Raw genomic sequence first — 18576 nt, forward strand, 5'->3', positions numbered from 1 at the left:
AAGGGAAATAGGTCCTTCCTATCTACTTTATCTAGGCCCCTCATAATTTTGTACACCTCAATCAAATCTCCCCTCAGCCTCCTCTGTTCCAAGGAAAACAACCCCAGCCTATCCAATCTGTCATAGCTAAAATTCTCCAGTCCTGGCAACATCCTCATCAATCTCCTCTGTACCCTCTCCAGTGCAATCACATCCTTCCTGTAATGTGGTGACCAGAACTGTGCTCAGTACTCAAGATGTGACCTAACTAGTGTTTTACACAGTTCCACCATAACATCCCTGCTTTTATATTCTATGCCTCTGCTAATAAGGGAAAGCATTCCATGTGCCTTCTTAAACACCTTGTCTACCTGTCCTGCTACCTTCAGGGATCTGTGGACATGCACTCCAAGGTCCCTCACTTCCTCTACACCTTTCAGTATCTTCCCATTTATTGTGTATTCCCTTGCTTGTTTGCTCTCCCCAAATGCATTACCTCACACTTCTCTGGATTGAACTCCATTTGCCACTTTTCTGCCCATCTGACCAGTCCATTAATATCTTCCTGCAGTCTACAGCTTTCCTCCTCACTATCAACCACACAGCCTATCTTTGTGTCATTTGCAAATTTCTTAATCATGCCCCCTACATTTAAGTCCAAATCATTAATATATACCACAAAAAGCAAAGGGCCGAGAACCTAGCCCTGCGGCACCCCACTGGAAACAGCCTTCCAGTTGTAAAAACACCCGATTACCCTTTGCTTCCTGCCACTGAGCCAATTTTGGATCCAATTTGCCACATTCCCTTGGATCCCATGGACCTTTACTTTTTTGACCAATCTGCCACGAGGGACCTTGTCTAAAGCCTTGCTAAAATCCATATAGACTACATCAATTACGCCACTCTCATCGATCCTCCTTGTCACCTCCTCGAAAAATTCAATCAAGTTAGTCAGACACGACCTCCCCTTAACAAATCCGTGCTGACTGTCCTCTATTCGTCTGTGCTTTTCTAAATGACAGTTTATACTGTCCCTCAGAGTTGATTCCAATAATGTGTCCACCACCGAAGTTAGACTGACTGGCCTGGAATTACTCTGTATATCCTTCGCTCCCTTTTTAAACAACAGTACAACGTTAAGAGTCCTCCAATCCTCTGGCAGTACGCCTGTATCCAGGAAGGTTTGGAAAATGATGGTCAGAGCCTTCGCTATTTCCTCCCTGGCTTCTTTTAACAGCCTGGGATACATTTCATCCAGGCCTGGTGATTTATCCACTTTCAAAGATGCTAATCCCCTTAATACTTCCCCTCTCACTATGTTTATCCCATCCAATATTTCACACTCCTCCTCCTTAACTTCAATCCCTGTATCATCCCTCTCCTTTGTGAAGACAGATGCAAAGTATACATTCAGAACCATACCCACATCTTCCACCTTCACACAGAGACCAAAAGGTAAACTAATAGCCCCTACTCTTTCCTTAGTTATCCTCTTGTTCTTAATGTATTTATAAAACATCTTTGGGTTTATTTTGATTTTTACCTAAAAAAATTTTCATGCCCTCTTTGCTTTCCTAATTTCCTTTTTAACTTCACCCCTGCACTTTGTATACTCCTCAAAGCTTTCCGTAATATTGAGTTCCCAGTATCTATCACAGGCTTTCTTTTTTTGCCTTATCTTACCCTGTATGCTTAGTGACATCCAAGGGGCTCTAGATTTGGCAGCCCTTCCCTTTTTCTTTATGGGAACATGTTTACCCTGAACCCCTTGAATGTCTCCCTCTGCTCTGACACTGATTTACCTTCAAGTAGTATTCCCATTGACTTCAATTTTACTTGGGCTCCTATGATGGAGGGAAGATCATTGATGAAGCAGCTGAAGATGGTTGGGCCTAGGACACTGCCCTGAGGACCTCCTGCAGCAATGTCCTGGGGTTGAGATGATTAGCCTCCAACATCCATCCTCCTTTATGCTAGGTATGATTCCAGCCACTGGAGAGTTTAACCCCTGATTCCCACTGACTTCAATTCTACTCGGGCTCCTTAGTGCCATACTCGGTCAAATGCTGCCTTGATAGCAAGGGCAGTCACTCTCTCCTCCTCTGGAATTCAGCTCTTTTGTCCATGTTTGGACCAAGGCTGTAATGAGGTCTGGAGCCGAGTGGTCCTGGCGGAACCCAAACTGAGCATCAGTGAGCAGGTTATTGGTGAGTAAGTGCCGCTTGATAGCACTGTTGACGACACCTTCCATCACTTTGCTGACGATTGAGAGTAGACTGATGGGGCGGTAATTGGCCGGATTGGATTTGTCCTGCTTTTTGTGGACAGGACATACCTGGGCAATTTTCCACATTGTTGGGTAGATGCCAGTGTTGTAGCTGTACTGGAACAGTTTGGCTAGAGGTGCGGCTAGTTCTGGAGCACAAATCTTCAGCACTACAGCCGGGATGTTGTCGGGGCCCATAGCCTTTGTTGATCCCCTGGCTTGTTGGCAATGGTAGAGTGAGGAATATGCCAGACCATGAGGTTACAGATTGTGCTGGAATACAATTCTGCTGATGCTGATGATGGCCCAACAGCACCTCATGGATGCCCAGTTTTGAGCTGTTAGATCTGTTCTGAATCTATCCCATTTAGTACAGTGCTAGTGCCACACAACATGGCATCCTCAGTGTGAAGACGGGACTTTGTCTCCAGAAGAACTGTGCGGTGGTCACTCCTACCAACACTGTCATGGACAGATGCATCTGTGACAAGTAGACTGGTGAGGACGAGGTCAAGTAGGTTTTTCCCTCGTGTTGGTTCACTCACCACCTGCCCCAGGCTCAGTCTGGCAGCTATGTCCTTCAGGACTCAGACAGTAGTGGTGCTACCGAGCTACTCTTGGTAATGGGCATTGAAGTCCCCCACCAAGAGTACATTCTGTGCCCGTGCTACCCTCAGTGCTTCCTCCAAGTGGTGCTCAACATGGAGGAGGACTGATTCATCAGCTGAGGGAGGGCAGTAGGTGGTAATCAGCAGGAGGTTTCCTTGCCCATGTTTGACCTGATGCCATGAGATTTCATGGGGTCTTGGAGCCAATGTTGAGGACTTCCAGGGCCACTCCCTCCTGACTGTATATCACTGTACCGCCACCCATCAGGGATGGTAAATGGAAGAGTCTGGGACATTGGCTGAAAGTTATGATTCTGTGAGTATGGCTATGTCAGGCTGTTGTTTGACTAGTCTGTGGGACAGCTCTCCCAATTTTGGTACATGTCCCCAGATGTTAGTGAGGAGGAATTTGCAGGGTCGACTGGGCTTGCTTTCTCTTGGTCGTGTCCGGTGCCTAGTGGTCCATCTGGTTTTATTCTTATGACTTTTTGTTGCGAGATTTTACCACTGAGTGGCTTGCTAGGCCATTTCAGAGGGTGATTAAGAATCAATCACATTGCTGTGGGTCTGGAGTCACATCGGCCAGACTGGGTAAGGACGGCTGGTTTCCTTCCATGGCTACCATTACTGATGCACTCTTTTTATTCCAGATTTTATTTAATTGAATTTAAATTCCCCAGCTGCCGTGGCAGGATTTGAACTCATGACTCCAGATTATTAGTCCAGGTTTCTGGATTACTAGTCCAGTACCATAACCACTATGCTACCGTACCTGAATATCTCCTCCTTTGGCTTGGTTTCGCTTACATGTCTGCTTACACCTCTGAAGTGCCTTGGGAGGTTTTTCTATGTTAAAGGTGGTATATAAACGCACGTTGTTGTTGTGGCTCCCCATTTAAAGAATGGGAGTTATATAAAAGTGTTATCCTGGGCCTCACCCAATAGCCAGTTTTGGAGAAGCGCTGGCAAAGATGTGGAATTCCATTCAACTACAAGTTAACTCATTCTAATGCAAGTTAGATCATTTCTTTCAGAAAATAACATTTTGGGATACAGAAGACAAGGAATTTGAAACATAAGATGTGGTAAGTCTTTGACAAGGTACTGCATGGTAGGTTGTTACATAAGGTTAAATCTCACGGGATCCAAGGGGAGGTAGCCAATTGGATACAAAATTGGATTGACGACAGAAGACAGAGGGTGGTTGTAGAGGGTTGTTTTTCAAACTGGAGGCCTGTGACCAGCGGTGTGCCTCAGGGATCGGTGCTGGGTCCGCTGTTATTTGTTATTTATATTAATGATTTGGATGAGAATTTAGGAGACATGGTTAGTAAGTTTGCAGATGACACCAAGATTGGTGGCATCGTGGACAGTGAAGAAGGTTATCTAGGATTGCAACGGGATCTTGATAAATTGGGCCAGTGGGCCGATGAATGGCAGATGGAGTTTAATTTAGATAAATGTGAGGTGATGCATTTTGGTAGATCGAATCGGGCCAGGACCTACTCCGTTAATGGTAGGGCGTTGGGGAGAGTTATAGAACAAAGAGATCTAGGAGTACAGGTTCATAGCTCCTTGAAAGTGGAGTCACAGGTGGATAGGGTGGTGAAGAAGGCATTCAGCATGCTTGGTTTCATTGGTCAGAACATTGAATGCAGGAGTTGGGATGTCTTGTTGAAGTTGTACAGGACATTAGTAAGGCCACACTTGGAATACTGTGTACAGTTCTGGTCACCCTATTATAGAAAGGATATTATTAAACTGGAAAGAGTGCAAAAAAGATTTACTAGGATGCTACCGGGACTTGATGGTTTGACTTATCGGGAGAGGTTGGATAGGCTGAGACTTTTTTCCCTGGAGAGTAGGAGGTTTAGGGGTGATCTTATAGAAGTCTATAAAATAATGAGGGGCATAGATAAAGTAGATAGTCAAAATCTTTTCCCAAAGGTAGGGGAGTCTATAACGAGGGGACATAGATTTAAGGTGAGAGGGGAGAGACACAAAAGGGTCCAGAGGGGCAATTTTTTCACTCAAAGGGTGGTGAGTGTCTGGAACGAGCTGCCAGAGGCAGTAGTAGAGGCGGGTACAATTTTGTCTTTTAAAAAGCATTTGGACAGTTACATGGGTAAGATGGGTATAGAGGGATATGGGCCAAGTGCAGGCAATTGGGACTAGCTTAGTGGTATAAACTGGGCGACATGGACATGTTGGGCCGAAGGGTCTGTTTCCATGTTGTAAACGTCTATGATTCTAAGTGCAGCATGCTTGGGAGATTAGGGTGTGTGGCCCAAATAAGAGTTCGATATACAAATGCACGGAATAGAAGGAATAAATTAAATGAACTACAGTTTGAAATTCAAATTGGAGGGTATGACATGATAGCTATTACTGAGACATGGCTGCAGGATGGTCAGGATTGGGAACTAAATATACCGGGTAAGAAGGTCTACAGGAGAGACAGGGAAAATGGAAGACTGGGAGGAGTAGCCTTAATGATGAGAGATGAAATCACTTCAATGATAAAGGGTGATATAAGAGAGGTAAGCAACCAAGAGACATAATGGGTTCAATTGAGAAATAGGAAAGGATCTAAGACTATAGTGGGCGTTGTATATAGGACCCCTGGCAGCAGCTCTGAAGTGCTCGATTGCATAAATGCAGAGATTAGACAAGCGTGTAAGAAAGGCATAGTGGTCTTAATGGGGAACTTTAACCTTCACAGATTGGGAAATGCAGACGAGCAACTGTCAGAAAGGTAGTGAATTTCTTGTGTGTCCAGGATAGTTTTCTACAGCAGTATGTCCAAGAGGCAAACAAGGGGGCAAGCCATACTAGATTTAGTAATGAGTAATGAACCAGATTTAGTTAACAGCTTAACTGTGCGTGAACATCTATCCAATAGTGATCATAACATGATCGAGTTCAATTTAGTTTTTGAAAGGGAAAAAAGTGAATCAGCTGCTAAGATTCTAGACTTGGGTAAGGCCGACTTCAATGGGATGAGACAGAGACTGTCCACAGTAAACTGGGCAAATCTGTTAATGGGTAAAACGACTGATGATCAGTGGGAAATGTTTAAAGAAACATTTAACGTGATACAGAATCGGTTCATACCCAAGGGGCAAGAACACTACTTGCCAAAAAAAAAAGCAGCCATGGACAACTAAAGAGGTAAGGGACAGTATCAGACATAAAGAAAGGGCATACAAAAAGGCAAAAAATGGCACAGATCCTGGTGAATGGGAAAGATACAAAGATCAACAAGGTAACAAAACAGATAGCAAAAGTTTTTTAAAAAGTATGAAAAGAAACTGACAAGGGATATCAAAACCAATACGAAGAACTTTTATAGTTAATTAGGAAAAAGAGGGTGGTCAGGAGCAGTGTTGGCCCCTTAAAAACTGAAAGTGAGGATATTGTCATTGACAATGGGGAAATGGCGGACATGTTGATCGATTACTTTGCGTCAGTATTTACAGTAGAAAAAGAGGATAGCATGCCGGAAATCCCAAGAAAACTAATATTGAATCGGGGACAGGGACTCGATAAAATTAACATAAGTAAAGCAACAGTAATGAAGAAAATAATAGCACTAAAGAGTGACAATTCCCCAGGACCAGATGGTTTCCATCCCATGGTTTTAAAGGAAGTAGGTGAGCACATTGCAGATGCCCTAACTATAACCTTTCAAAGTTCTCTAGATTGAGGAACTGTCCCTCTGGATTGGAAAATTGCACATGTCACTCTGCTTTTTAAAAAAGGAGGGAGAGGGAAACCATGAAATTATAGACCAGTTAGCCTAATATCTGTTGTGGGGAAAATGCTGGAGTCTATAATTAAGGATAGGGTGACTGAACACCTCGAGAATTTTCAGTTAATCAGAGAGAGCCAGCGTGGATTTGTGAAAGTTAGGTCGTGCCTGACAAACCTGATTGAATTTTTTGAAGAGGTGACTAAAGTAGTGGACAGGGGAATGTCAATGGATGTTATTTATATGGACTTCCAGAAGGCATTTGATAAGGTCCCACATAAGAGACTGTTAGCTAAGATAGAAGCCCATGGAATCGAGGGAAAAGTACGGACTTGGTTAGGAAGTTGGCTGAGCGAAAGGCGACAGAGAGTGTCGGGATAAGTACGTAAGAACATAAGAAATAGGAGCAGGAGTAGGCCAATCGGCCCTTCGAGCCTGCTCCGCCATTCAATAAGATCATGGCTGATCTGATCCTAACCTCAAATCTAAATTCATGTCCAATTTCCTGCCTGCTCCCCATAATTCTACGATTATGCCCTCTTGTTCTAGTTTCACCCATCCTTGAACATCCTCACCGCATCCACCCGATCAAGCCCCTTCACAATCTTATATGTTTCAATAAGATCGCTTCTCATTCTTCTGAACTCCAATGAGTAGAGTCCCAATCCACTCAACCTCTCCTCATATGTCCGCCCCCTCATCTCCGGGATTAACCGAGTGAACCTTCTTTGTACTGCCTCGAGAGCAAGTATGTCTTAAGTATGGACACCAAAACTGTATGCAGTATTCCAGGTGCGGTCTCACCAATACCTTATATAACTGCAGCAATACCTCCCTGTTTTTATATTCTATCCCCCCAGCAATAAAAGCCAACATTCCGTTGGCCTTCTTGATCACCTGCATACTAACTTTTTGATTTTCTTGCACTAGGACCCCCAGATCCCTTTGTACTGCAGTACTTTCCAGTCTCTTGCCATCAAGATAATAACTTGCTCTCTGATTTTTCCTACCAAAGTGCATAACCTCACATTTTCCAATATTGTATTGCATCTGCCAAATCTCCGCCAACTCACCCAGACTGTCTATATCTCCTTGTCGGTTTTTTATGTCCTCCTCACTCTCTACTTTCCCTCCCATCTTTGTATCATCTGCAAACTTTGATATGTTACACTCGGTCCTCTCCTTCAAATCGTTAATATAGATTGTAAAGAGTTGGGGACCCAGCACCGACCCCTGCAGAACACCACTGGCTCGGACTGGTTGCCAGTCCGAGAATGAACCATTTATCCCAACTCTCTGCTTCCTGTTAGATAACCAATCCTCCACCCATGCCAGAATATTACCCCCAATCCAGTGATTCTTTATCTTGAGCAATAATCTTTTATGTGGCACCTTGTCGAATGCCTTCTGGAAGTCTAAATACACTACGTCCACTGGTTCCCCTTTATCCACCCTGTACGTTATGTCCTCAAAGAACTCGAGCAAATTTGTCAGACATGACTTCCCCTTCGTAAAGCTATGCTGACTTTGTCCTATTAAATTATGTTTATCCAAATGTTCCGCTACTGTCTCCTTAATAATAGACTCCAAAATTTTACCCACCACAGATGTTAGGCTAACTGGTCTGTAATTTCCAGCCTTCTGCCTACTACCCTTTTTAAATAAGGGTGTTACATTAGCAGTTTTCCAATCTGCCGGGAACTTTGCCGAGTCCAGAGAATTTTGGAAAATTATTACCAAAGCAGCCACAATCCCCACTGCCACATCCCTCAAGACCCTAGGATGTAAGCCATCAGGTCCAGGGGATTTATCCGCCTTGAGTCCCATTATTTTGCTGAGTACCAATTCCTTAGTGATTTTAATCTTATTTAGCTCCTCTCCCCCCCCCCCCCCCACCCCCCGCCCTGCCATAGCCCCCTGTTTGTCCAGTGTTGGGATATTCTTAGTGTCCTCTACCGTAAAGACATACAAAATATTTGTTCAGCATTTTTGCCATCTCCATGTTTCCCGCCATTAATTTCCCGGTCTCATCCTCTAAGGGACCTACGTTTGCCTTAGCCACCCGTTTTCATTTTATATAACTATAGAAACTCTTGCTTTCTGTTTTTATATTTTTTGCTCATTTATTTTTATAATCTATCTTCCCTTTCTTAATCAATCCTTTAGTTACTTTTTGCTGTCTTTTGAAGACTTCCCAATCTTCTATCCTCCCACTAAGTTTGGCTGCCGTATATGTCCTTGTTTTTAGTCGGATTCTATCCTTAATTTCTTTACTTAGCCACGGATGGCTGTCATTTCCTTTACACCCTTTTTTCCTCAGTGGAATATATTTGTTTTGAAAGTTGTAAAATAACTCCTTAAATGACCACTGCTCATGTACCATGGATAATGGGTAGGTACTCACATTGGCAGGATGTGACAAGCGGAGTCCCGCAGGGATCTGTCTTGGGGCCTCAATTATTCACAATATTTATTACCAATGACACAAAGATTGGTGGCATTGTAAGCAGTGTAGATGAAAACATAAAATTACAAAGCGATATTGATAGATTAGGTGAATGGGTAAAACTGTAGCAAATGGAATTCAATGTAGACAAATGTGAGGTCATCCACTTTGGATCAAAAAAGGATAGAACAGGGTACTTTCTAAATGGTCAAAAGTTAAAAACAGTGGATGTCCAAAGGGATCTTGGGGTTCAGGTACATAGATCATTAAAGTGTCATGAACAGGTGCAGAAAATAATCAAGGCGGCTAATTGAATGCTGGCCTTCATATCTAGAGGACGAGAGTACAAGGGGGCAGAAGTTATGCTGCAGCTATACAAAACCCTGGTTAGACCGCACCTGGAGTACTGTGAGCAGTTCTGGGCATCGCACCTTCGGAAGGACATATTGGCCTTGGAGGGAGTGCAGCGTAGGTTTACTAGAATGATACCCGGACTTCAAGGGTTAAGTTACGAGGAGAGATTACACAAATTGGGGTTGTATTCTCCAGAGTTAAAGGTTAAGGGGTGATCTGATCGAAGTTTATAAAATATTAAGGGGAACGGATAGGGCGGATAGAGAGAAACTATTTCCGCTGGCTGGGGATTCTAGGAGTCGGGGGCACAGTCTAAAAATTAGAGCCAGACCTTTCAGGAGTGAGATTAGAAAACATTTCTACACACAAAGGGTGGTCGAAGTTTGGAACTCTCTTCCACAAACGGCAATTGATACTAGCTCAATTGCTAAATTTAAATCTGAGATAGATAGCTTTTTGGCAATCAAAGGTATTAAGGGATATGGGCCAAAGGCGGGTATATGGAATTAGATCAAAGATCAGCCAAGATCTTATCAAATGGCGGAGCGGGCTCAAGGAGCTGAATGGCCTACTCCTGTTCCTAACAGGTGACTTTCAACCTCTGTTTCCCAAAGCTCTCCACCTCTGGGGTTTCCTCCCCTCATGCCTGGAGCTGTTGTGGACTAATTGGAAGATGGTAGTCGTTGTTGGAGGCCAATCATCTCAGCCCCAGAACATTGCTGCAGGAGTTCCTCAGGACAGTGTCCTAGGCACAACCATCTTCGGCTGCTTCATCAATGACCTTCCCTCCATCATAAGTTCAGAAATGGGGATGTTCGCTGATGATTGCACAGTGTTCAGTTCCATTCGCAACCCCTCAAATGAAGCAGTCCGAGCCCGCATGCAGCAAGACCGGGACAACATCCAGGCTTGGGCTCATAAGTGGCAAGTAACATTCGCGCCAGGCAATGACCATCTCCAACAAGAGAGTCTAACCACCTCCCCTTGACATTCTGCAGCATTGCCATTGTCGAATCCCCCACCATCAACATCCTGGGGGTCACCATTGACCAGAAACTTAACTGGACCAGCCATATGAATACTGTGGCTACAAGAGCAGGTCAGAGACTGGGTATTCTGCAGCGAATGACTCACCTCCTGACTCCCCAAAGCCTTTCCACCATCTGCAAGGCACAAGTCAGGAGTGTGATGGAATACTCTCCACTTGCCTGGATGAGTGCAGCTCCAACAACACTCAAGAAGCTCGACACCATCCAGGATAAAGCAGCCCGCTTGATTGGCACCCCATCCACCACACAAAACATTCACTCCCTTCACCACCGGCGCATAGTGGCGACAGTGTGTACCATCCACAGGATGCACTGCAGCAACTCGCCAAGGCTTCTTCAACAGCACCTCCAAACCCATGACCTCTACCACCTAGAAGGACAAGGGCAGCAGGCACATGGGAACAACACCACCTGCACGTTCCCCTCCAAGTCACACACCATCCCGACTTGGAAATATATCGCCGTTCCTTCATCGTCGCTGGGTCAAAATCCTGGAACTCCCTTCCTAACAGCACTGTGGGAGAACCTTCACCACGGACTGCAGCGGTTCAAAAAGGCAGCTCACCACCACCTTCTCAAGGGCAACTGGGGATGGGCAATAAATACCGGCCTCGCCAGCAACGCCCACATCCCATGAACGAATAGAAAAAATTGATAGAGATCCATTGCCATGATTAGTCAATAACTCCATTTCTATTGGATCATGCTACTACTTGGATAGAAGGAGAATTAGACAGACCTCGGTGTTTTTTCATCCGGCAATTCCTATGTAACTTCGGGACTTGAAACTGAAGGTGCAAATTATAATTTCCACTATTTAAGAAGGGTATGAGAGATAAACCAGGAAATTATAGACCGATTGATCTAATGTCGGTTGTGGGGAAGTTACTAGAATCTGTTATTAGGGACAGAGTGGCTGAGCATTTGAACAAATATGAGCTGATCAGAGAAAGCCAGCATGGATTTGTAAAGGGTAAGACATGTCTAAAGAACCATGTTGAGTTTTTTGAGGAGGTAACTGAAATGGTAGATAAGGGAATGTCTATGGATTTTATTTATATGGATTTCAAGAAGGCATTCAACAAGGTTCCATATAAAAGATAACAAAAATGAATGCAAATGGAATTGGAGGCAACCTACTGGCTTGGATAGAGAATTGTTGGGAGGTTGGAGACAAAGTCGGGATAATGGGTATGTACTCAAATTTGCAGGATGTGACTAGATCCCCCAGGCATCTGTACTGGGGCCTCAGCTTTTCACTATATTTATAAATGACTTAGATGAAAGAATAGTGAGCCGTATATCTAAGTTTGCTGACAAGAGGTTAGTTGGCACAGTAAATAGTGTAGATGGAAGCAGAAAGTTGCAAAGGGCCATCGATAGATTTGTGAATGGACAAAACAATGGCAGATGGAGTTCAATGTCGGAAAATGAGAGTGTTTGGACCTAAGAAAGATCGGTCATTTTCTCAATGGCGAGAAACTTGGAACAGTGGATGATCAGAGAGATTTAGGGATCTAAGTACAGAAATCACTAAAAATTAGTGGACAGGTACAAAAAATAATTTAAAAGGCTAATGGAATGTTGGCCTTTGTCTTGAGGGCTGGAATACAATGGGATGGAAGTTATATTACAGCTGCACAGAGCTCTGGTTGGACCACATAGAATCATAAAGGTTACAGCACAGAAGGTGGTCATTTAGCCCACTGAGTCCATGCCGGCTCTTTGCACGAGCAATCCAGCTAGTCTCACTCCCCTGCCCTATCACCGTAGCCCTGGAGCTCCGCATTCAGTTCCGGGGCACTGCATCTCAGGAAGTTTACATTGACCTTGGAGGGGGTGCAGTGCAGATTCACCAGAATAATACCGGGGATAAAAGGATTGAATTATGAGGACAGGTTGCATAGACTATGCTTGTATTCCTTTGATGTGGAGATGCCGGTGATGGACTGGGGTTGACAATTGTAAACAATTTTACAACACCAAGTTATAGTCCAGCAATTTTATTTTAAATTCCTTTGAGTATAGAAGATTAAGGGGTGATCTAATTGAGGTGTTTAAGATGATTAAATAAATTGATAGGGTAGATCGAAATTATTTCCTGTGGTGGGGGAGTCCAGAATGAGCAGGCATAACCTTAAAATGGTATTGAGATAGAGGATCAGCCATGATCATATTAAAAGGCAGAGCAGGCTCGAAGGGCCGCATGGCCTACTCCTGCTCCTAGTTTGTATAATATTAGAATTAGGCTGTTCAGGGGTGATGTCAGGAAGCACTTCTTCACACAAAGGATAGTGAAAATCTGGAACGAACTCTCCCCCAAAAAGCTGAAATTGATAGATTTTTGTTAGGCATTGGGATTAAGGGTTACAGAACCAAGGCAGATAAATCAGCAAATTGGCCGAACAGGCTCAGAGGGCTGAATGGCCTCCACCTGTTAGTATAATGTGACAATGGGTACAATAACATCTTTTTTCAAAAATTTTTTACATTGTATCTATTGTAGATGTTAAGGATAACTTTGTGCCAGTAACTCATTCACTACATAAAGTACAACCCAGAGCCAGAATACACAACACAGGAAGGACGACAGACCAGGTGATTCTGATGACAGACCCATTTCATCGAAACTCAAGATCGATTGCAGGAGGGGACAACTCGCCAATTGGTGTGAAAAATAAACCCTGGGCCCGCTTTTATTCCGTTCCCCATCTGGTGCAGCCTTGAATACATTACACAGAGTGACTGACCGGCTCCCTCATACAGATACTGCTCGGACCCGGACTCCCGGCCCTTACCCCGGACCCGGACTCCCGGCCCTTACCCCGGACTCGGACTCCCGGCCCTTACCCCGGACTCGGACTCCCGGCCCTTACCCCGGACTCGGACTCCCGGCCCTTACCCCGGACTCCCGGCCCTTACCCCGGACTCGGACTCCCGGCCCTTACCCCGGACTCCCGGCCCTTACCCCGGACTCGGACTCCCGGCCCTTACCCCGGACTCGGACTCCCGGCCCTTACCCCGGACTCGGACTCCCGGCCCTTACCCCGGACTCGGACTCCCGGCCCTTACCCCGGACTCGGACACCCGGCCCTTACCCCGGACTCGGACTCCCGGCCCTTACCCCGGACTCGGACTCCCGGCCCTTACCCCGGACTCGGACTCCCGGCCCTTACCCCGGACTCGGACTCCCGGCCCTTACCCCGGACTCGGACACCCGGCCCTTACCCCGGACTCGGACACCCGGCCCTTACCCCGGACTCGGACTCGGACTCCCGGCCCTTACCCCGGACTCGGACTCGGACTCCCGGCCCTTACCCCGGACTCGGACTCGGACTCCCGGCCCTTACCCCGGACTCGGACTCGGACTCCCGGCCCTTACCCCGGACTCGGACTCGGACTCCCGGCCCTTACCCCGGACTCGGACTCGGACTCCCGGCCCTTACCCCGGACTCGGACTCGGACTCCCGGCCCTTACCCCGGACTCGGACTCGGACTCCCGGCCCTTACCCCGGACTCGGACTCCCGGCCCTTACCCCGGACTCGGACACCCGGCCCTTACCCCGGACTCGGACTCGGACTCCCGGCCCTTACCCCGGACTCGGACTCGGACTCCCGGCCCTTACCCCGGACTCGGACTCGGACTCCCGGCCCTTACCCCGGACTCGGACTCGGACTCCCGGCCCTTACCCCGGACTCGGACTCGGACTCCCGGCCCTTACCCCGGACTCGGACTCGGACTCCCGGCCCTTACCCCGGACTCGGACTCCCGGCCCTTACCCCGGACTCGGACTCGGACTCCCGGCCCTTACCCCGGACTCGGACTCCCGGCCCTTACCCCGGACTCGGACTCGGACTCCCGGCCCTTACCCCGGACTCGGACACCCGGCCCTTACCCCGGACTCGGACACCCGGCCCTTACCCCGGACTCGGACACCCGGCCCTTACCCCGGACTCGGACTCCCGGCCCTTACCCCGGACCCGGACTCCCGGCCCTTACCCCGGACTCGGACTCGGACTCCCGGCCCTTACCCCGGACCCGGACTCCCGGCCCTTACCCCGGACTCGGACTCGGACTCCCGGCCCTTACCCCGGACTCGGACTCGGACTCCCGGCCCTTACCTCGGACTCGGACTCCCGGCCCTTACCCCGGACTCGGACTCGGACTCCCGGCCCTTACCCCGGACTCCGGGCCTCTTTCCGTTCAATCAATGACGAGTCTCTTCAGCAGCTCCACCAATCGCACCACTAGAAGTGGCATTAATTGTCGAGGAGTGCAAGTGTTGGCAAGAGGTGCCGCTGGGAGGAGCCCGGAGCCGGAGTCGGAGCCGGAGCCGGAGCCCCTTCACCGTCAGGACGGGACGCTTTCGGCTTCTGAAACTTGACATTTCAGAAGGACAGGAAGCTGGGAAAAGGTGGAGGGGTCGCTCTGTTAATGAAGGATGACATGAGTATAATAGAGAGAAATGACCTTAGTTCTAAATTGTAAACAATTTTACAACACCAAGTTATAGTCCAGCAATTTTATTTTAAATTCACAAGCTTTCGGAGGCTTCCTCCTTCCTCAGGTAAATGTTCAGGAGGGGAGGGGGGAAGTGAGAGTGAGGGAGGGGGGGAATGTTCAGGAGCTCCTGAACATTTACCTGAGGAAGGAGGAAGCCTCCGAAAGCTTGTGAATTTAAAATAAAATTGCTGGACTATAACTTGGTGTTGTAAAATTGTTTACAATTGTCAACCCCAGTCCATCACCGGCATCTCCACATCATGACTACCTTAGTTCTAAAGACCAAGGTGTAGAATCAGTTTGGGTGGAGGTAAGAAGTCACTTGTGGGAGTAGTTTATAGGCCCCCTAACAGTAACCACACTGTCGGCCAGGGTATACAGGAATAAATAATGGGGGCTTGTGAGAAAGGAACAGCGATAATCGGGTGATTCTAATCTACATATAGATTGAAAGAATCTGATTGGCAAAGGTAGCCTGGAAGATGAGTTCACAGTGCTTTCGGGACAGTTTCTTAGAGCAGCACGTTTTCGAGCCAACCAGAGAGCAGACTATTCTGGATCTGGTAATGTGTAATGAGGCAGGGTTAATTAATGACCTCATTGTAAAGGAGCCTGTAGGTAGCAGTGATCATAATATGATTGAATTTCGCATTCAGTTTGAGGGAGAGAAGAGTAAGTCTAAGACTAGTGTTTTGAACTTAAATTAGGGCCATTATGAGGGCATGAAGACAGAGCTGGCTAAAGTGAACTGGGAATTTAGGTGAAGGGATAGGTCAGTAGAGATGCAGTGGCAGACATTTAATGAGATATTTCATAACACTCAGCAAAGATACAGTCCAGTGAGAAAGAAAGACTCAAGGGGAAGGAAGTACCATCCGTGGGTCACTAAGGAAGTTAAAGATCGTATCAAATTGAAAGAAAAGTCATACAATTCCGCGAATATTAGTGGCAGGTCAGAAGATTGGACAGAATATTAAAAACACCAAAGAATGACTAAAAGAATAATAAGGAGGGAGAAATTACAGTATGAGAGAAAGCTAGCTAGAAATATAAAAACAGATGGTAAGAGTTTCTACAGGTATTTAAAAAGGAAAAGAGTCAGTAAAGTGAGTGTTGGTCCTCTTGAGAGTGAGTCTGGGAATTAATAATGGAGAACAAGGAAATGGCGGATGAATTGAACAGATATTTTGTGTCCGTCTTCACTGTAGAGGATGCAAATAACATGCCAGAAATAATTGTAAATCAAGAGGTGAAAGGGAGGGAGGAGCTTAAAACATTTACAATCACCGGGGAAAGGGTTTTGAAAAAATTATTAGAACTAAAAGCTGACAAGTCCCCAGGTCAGAATGTATTTTTTAGTGAATCAAGGTCCCTAGTGTAGTTAACATTCTCTAAATTGAGAACAATTTAAAGGAGTAAACTCCTTAAAGGGAGTGGTAAGTAGTTTTTCTTTCCTTTTTTTTTCTCTTGACATTGTAGTTGTTCTTAAGCTAATTTAAGGGTTAAGTCATGGCAGGAGATCCCAGCGCCGTGTCATGTTCCTCTTGTGGGATGTGGGAATTCAGGGCTCCTTCCTGTATCCCTGATTCCTTCACCTGCGGGAAGTGTGTCCAGCTGCAGCTATTGTTTGACCGCTTGACGGCTCTGGAGCTGCGGATGGACTCACTTTGGAGCATCCGCGATGCTGAGAAAGTCGTGGATAGCACGTTCAGTGAGTTGGTCACACCGCAGATAAAAATTACTGAGGGAGATAGTGAATGGGTGACCAACAGACAGAGGAAGAGTAGGAAGGCAGTGCAGGGGTCCCCTGCGGTCATCTCCCTCCAAAACAGGTATACCGTTTTGGATACTGTTGGCGGAGATGGCTCACCAGGGGAAGGTGGCAGTGGCCAGGTTCATGGCACCGTGGCTGGCTCTGCTGCACAGGAGGGCAGGAAAAAGAGTGGCAGAGCTATAGTGATAGGGGACTCGATTGTAAGGGGAATAGACAGGCGTTTCTGCGGACGCAACCGAGACTCCAGGATGGTATGTTGCCTCCCTGGTGCAAGGGTCAAGGATGTCTCGGAGCGGCTGCAGGACATTCTGGAGGGGGAGGGTGAACAGCCAGTTGTCGTGGTGCATATCGGCACCAACGATATAGGTAAAAAACAGGATGAGGTCCTACAAGCTGAATTTAGGGAGTTAGGAGTTAAACTAAAGAGTAGGACCTCAAAGGTAGTAATCTCAGGATTGCTACCAGTGCCACGGGTTAGTCAGAGTAGGAATGACAGGATAGCTAAGATGAATACGTGGCTTGAGAGATGGTGCAAGCTGGAGGGATTCAAATTCCTGGGCCATTGGAACCGGTTCTGGGGGAGGTGGGACCATTACAAATTGGACGGTCTGCATCTGGGCAGGACTGGAACCAATGTCCTAGGGGGAGTGTTTGCCAGTGCTGTTGGGGAGGGTTTAAACTAATGTGGCAGGGGGATGGGAACCGATGCAGGAAGTCAGTGGGAAATAAAGTGGTGACAGAAACAAAAGGCAGTAAGGGAGAGTGTACAGAACATGACCGGACAGATGGTCTGAGAAAGCAGGGCAAAGACCAAGGGAAGTCTAGATTAAACTGCATTTATTTCAATGCAAGAAGTCTGATGGGCAAGGCAGATGAACTCAGGGCATGGATGGGTACATGGGACTGGGATGTTATAGCTATTACTGAAACATGGCTAAGGGAGGGGCAGGACTGGCAGCTCAATGTTCCAGGGTACAGATGCTATAGGAAAGATAGAGCAGGAGGTAAGAGAGGAGGGGGAGTTGCGTTCTTGATTAGGGAGAACATCACGGCAGTAGTGAGAGGGGATATATCCGAGGGTTCGCCCACTGAGTCCATATGGGTAGAACTGAAAAATAAGAAGGGAGAGATCACTTTGATAGGATTGTACTACAGACCCCCAAATAGTCAACGGGAAATTGAGGAGCAAATATGTAAGGAGATTACAGACAGCTGCAAGAAAAATAGGGTGGTAATAGTAGGGGACTTTAACTTTCCCAACATTGACTGGGACAGCCATAGCATTAGGGGCTTGGATGGACAGAAATTTGTTGAGTGTATTCAGGAGGAATTTCTCATTCAGTATGTGGATGGCCCGACTAGAGAGGGGGCAAAACTTGACCTCCTCTTGGGAAATAAGGAAGGGCAGGTGACAGAAGTGTTAGTGAGGGATCACTTTGGGACCAGTGATCATAATTCCATTAGTTTTAAGATAGCTATGGAGAAGGATAGGTCTGGCCCAAAAGTTAAAATTCTAAATTGGGGAAAGGCCAATTTTGATGGTATTAGACAGGAACTTTCAGAAGTTGATTGGGAGAGTCTGTTGGCAGGCAAAGGGACGTCTGGTAAGTGGGAGGCTTTCAAAAGTGTGTTAACCAGGGTTCAGTGTAAGCACATTCCTTATAAAGTGAAGGGCAAGGCTGGTAGAATTAGGGAACCTTGGATGACTCGGGAGATTGAGGCACTAGTCAAAAATAAGAAGGAGGCATATGACATGCATAGGCAGCTGGGATCAAGTGGATCCCTTGAAGAGTATAGAGATTGCCGGAGTAGAGTTAAGAGAGAAATCAGGAGGGCAAAAAG

At 46.5% G+C, this 18576-nt stretch overlaps 1 protein-coding gene across 4 annotated transcripts in view; it reads right to left on the minus strand.

Annotated features, from left to right (window-relative positions):
• Positions 1-14741, minus strand: part of mogs (mannosyl-oligosaccharide glucosidase) — a 127958-nt gene extending 113217 nt beyond the window's left edge. The window contains exon 1 of one of the 4 annotated variants that reach the window (XM_067978303.1): positions 14637-14741. The gene's annotated coding sequence lies outside the window, so the exon portion shown is untranslated. Of the gene's footprint in view, positions 1-13710; positions 13770-14578 lie in introns of those variants that run through there. The other 3 variants (XM_067978250.1, XM_067978380.1, XM_067978348.1) reach the window with 3 other exon arrangements.
• Positions 14742-18576: the final 3835 nt, after the last annotated feature.

Source organism: Heptranchias perlo, chromosome 1, assembly GCF_035084215.1.
Source record: "Heptranchias perlo isolate sHepPer1 chromosome 1, sHepPer1.hap1, whole genome shotgun sequence".
Lineage (NCBI taxonomy): Eukaryota > Metazoa > Chordata > Chondrichthyes > Hexanchiformes > Hexanchidae > Heptranchias > Heptranchias perlo.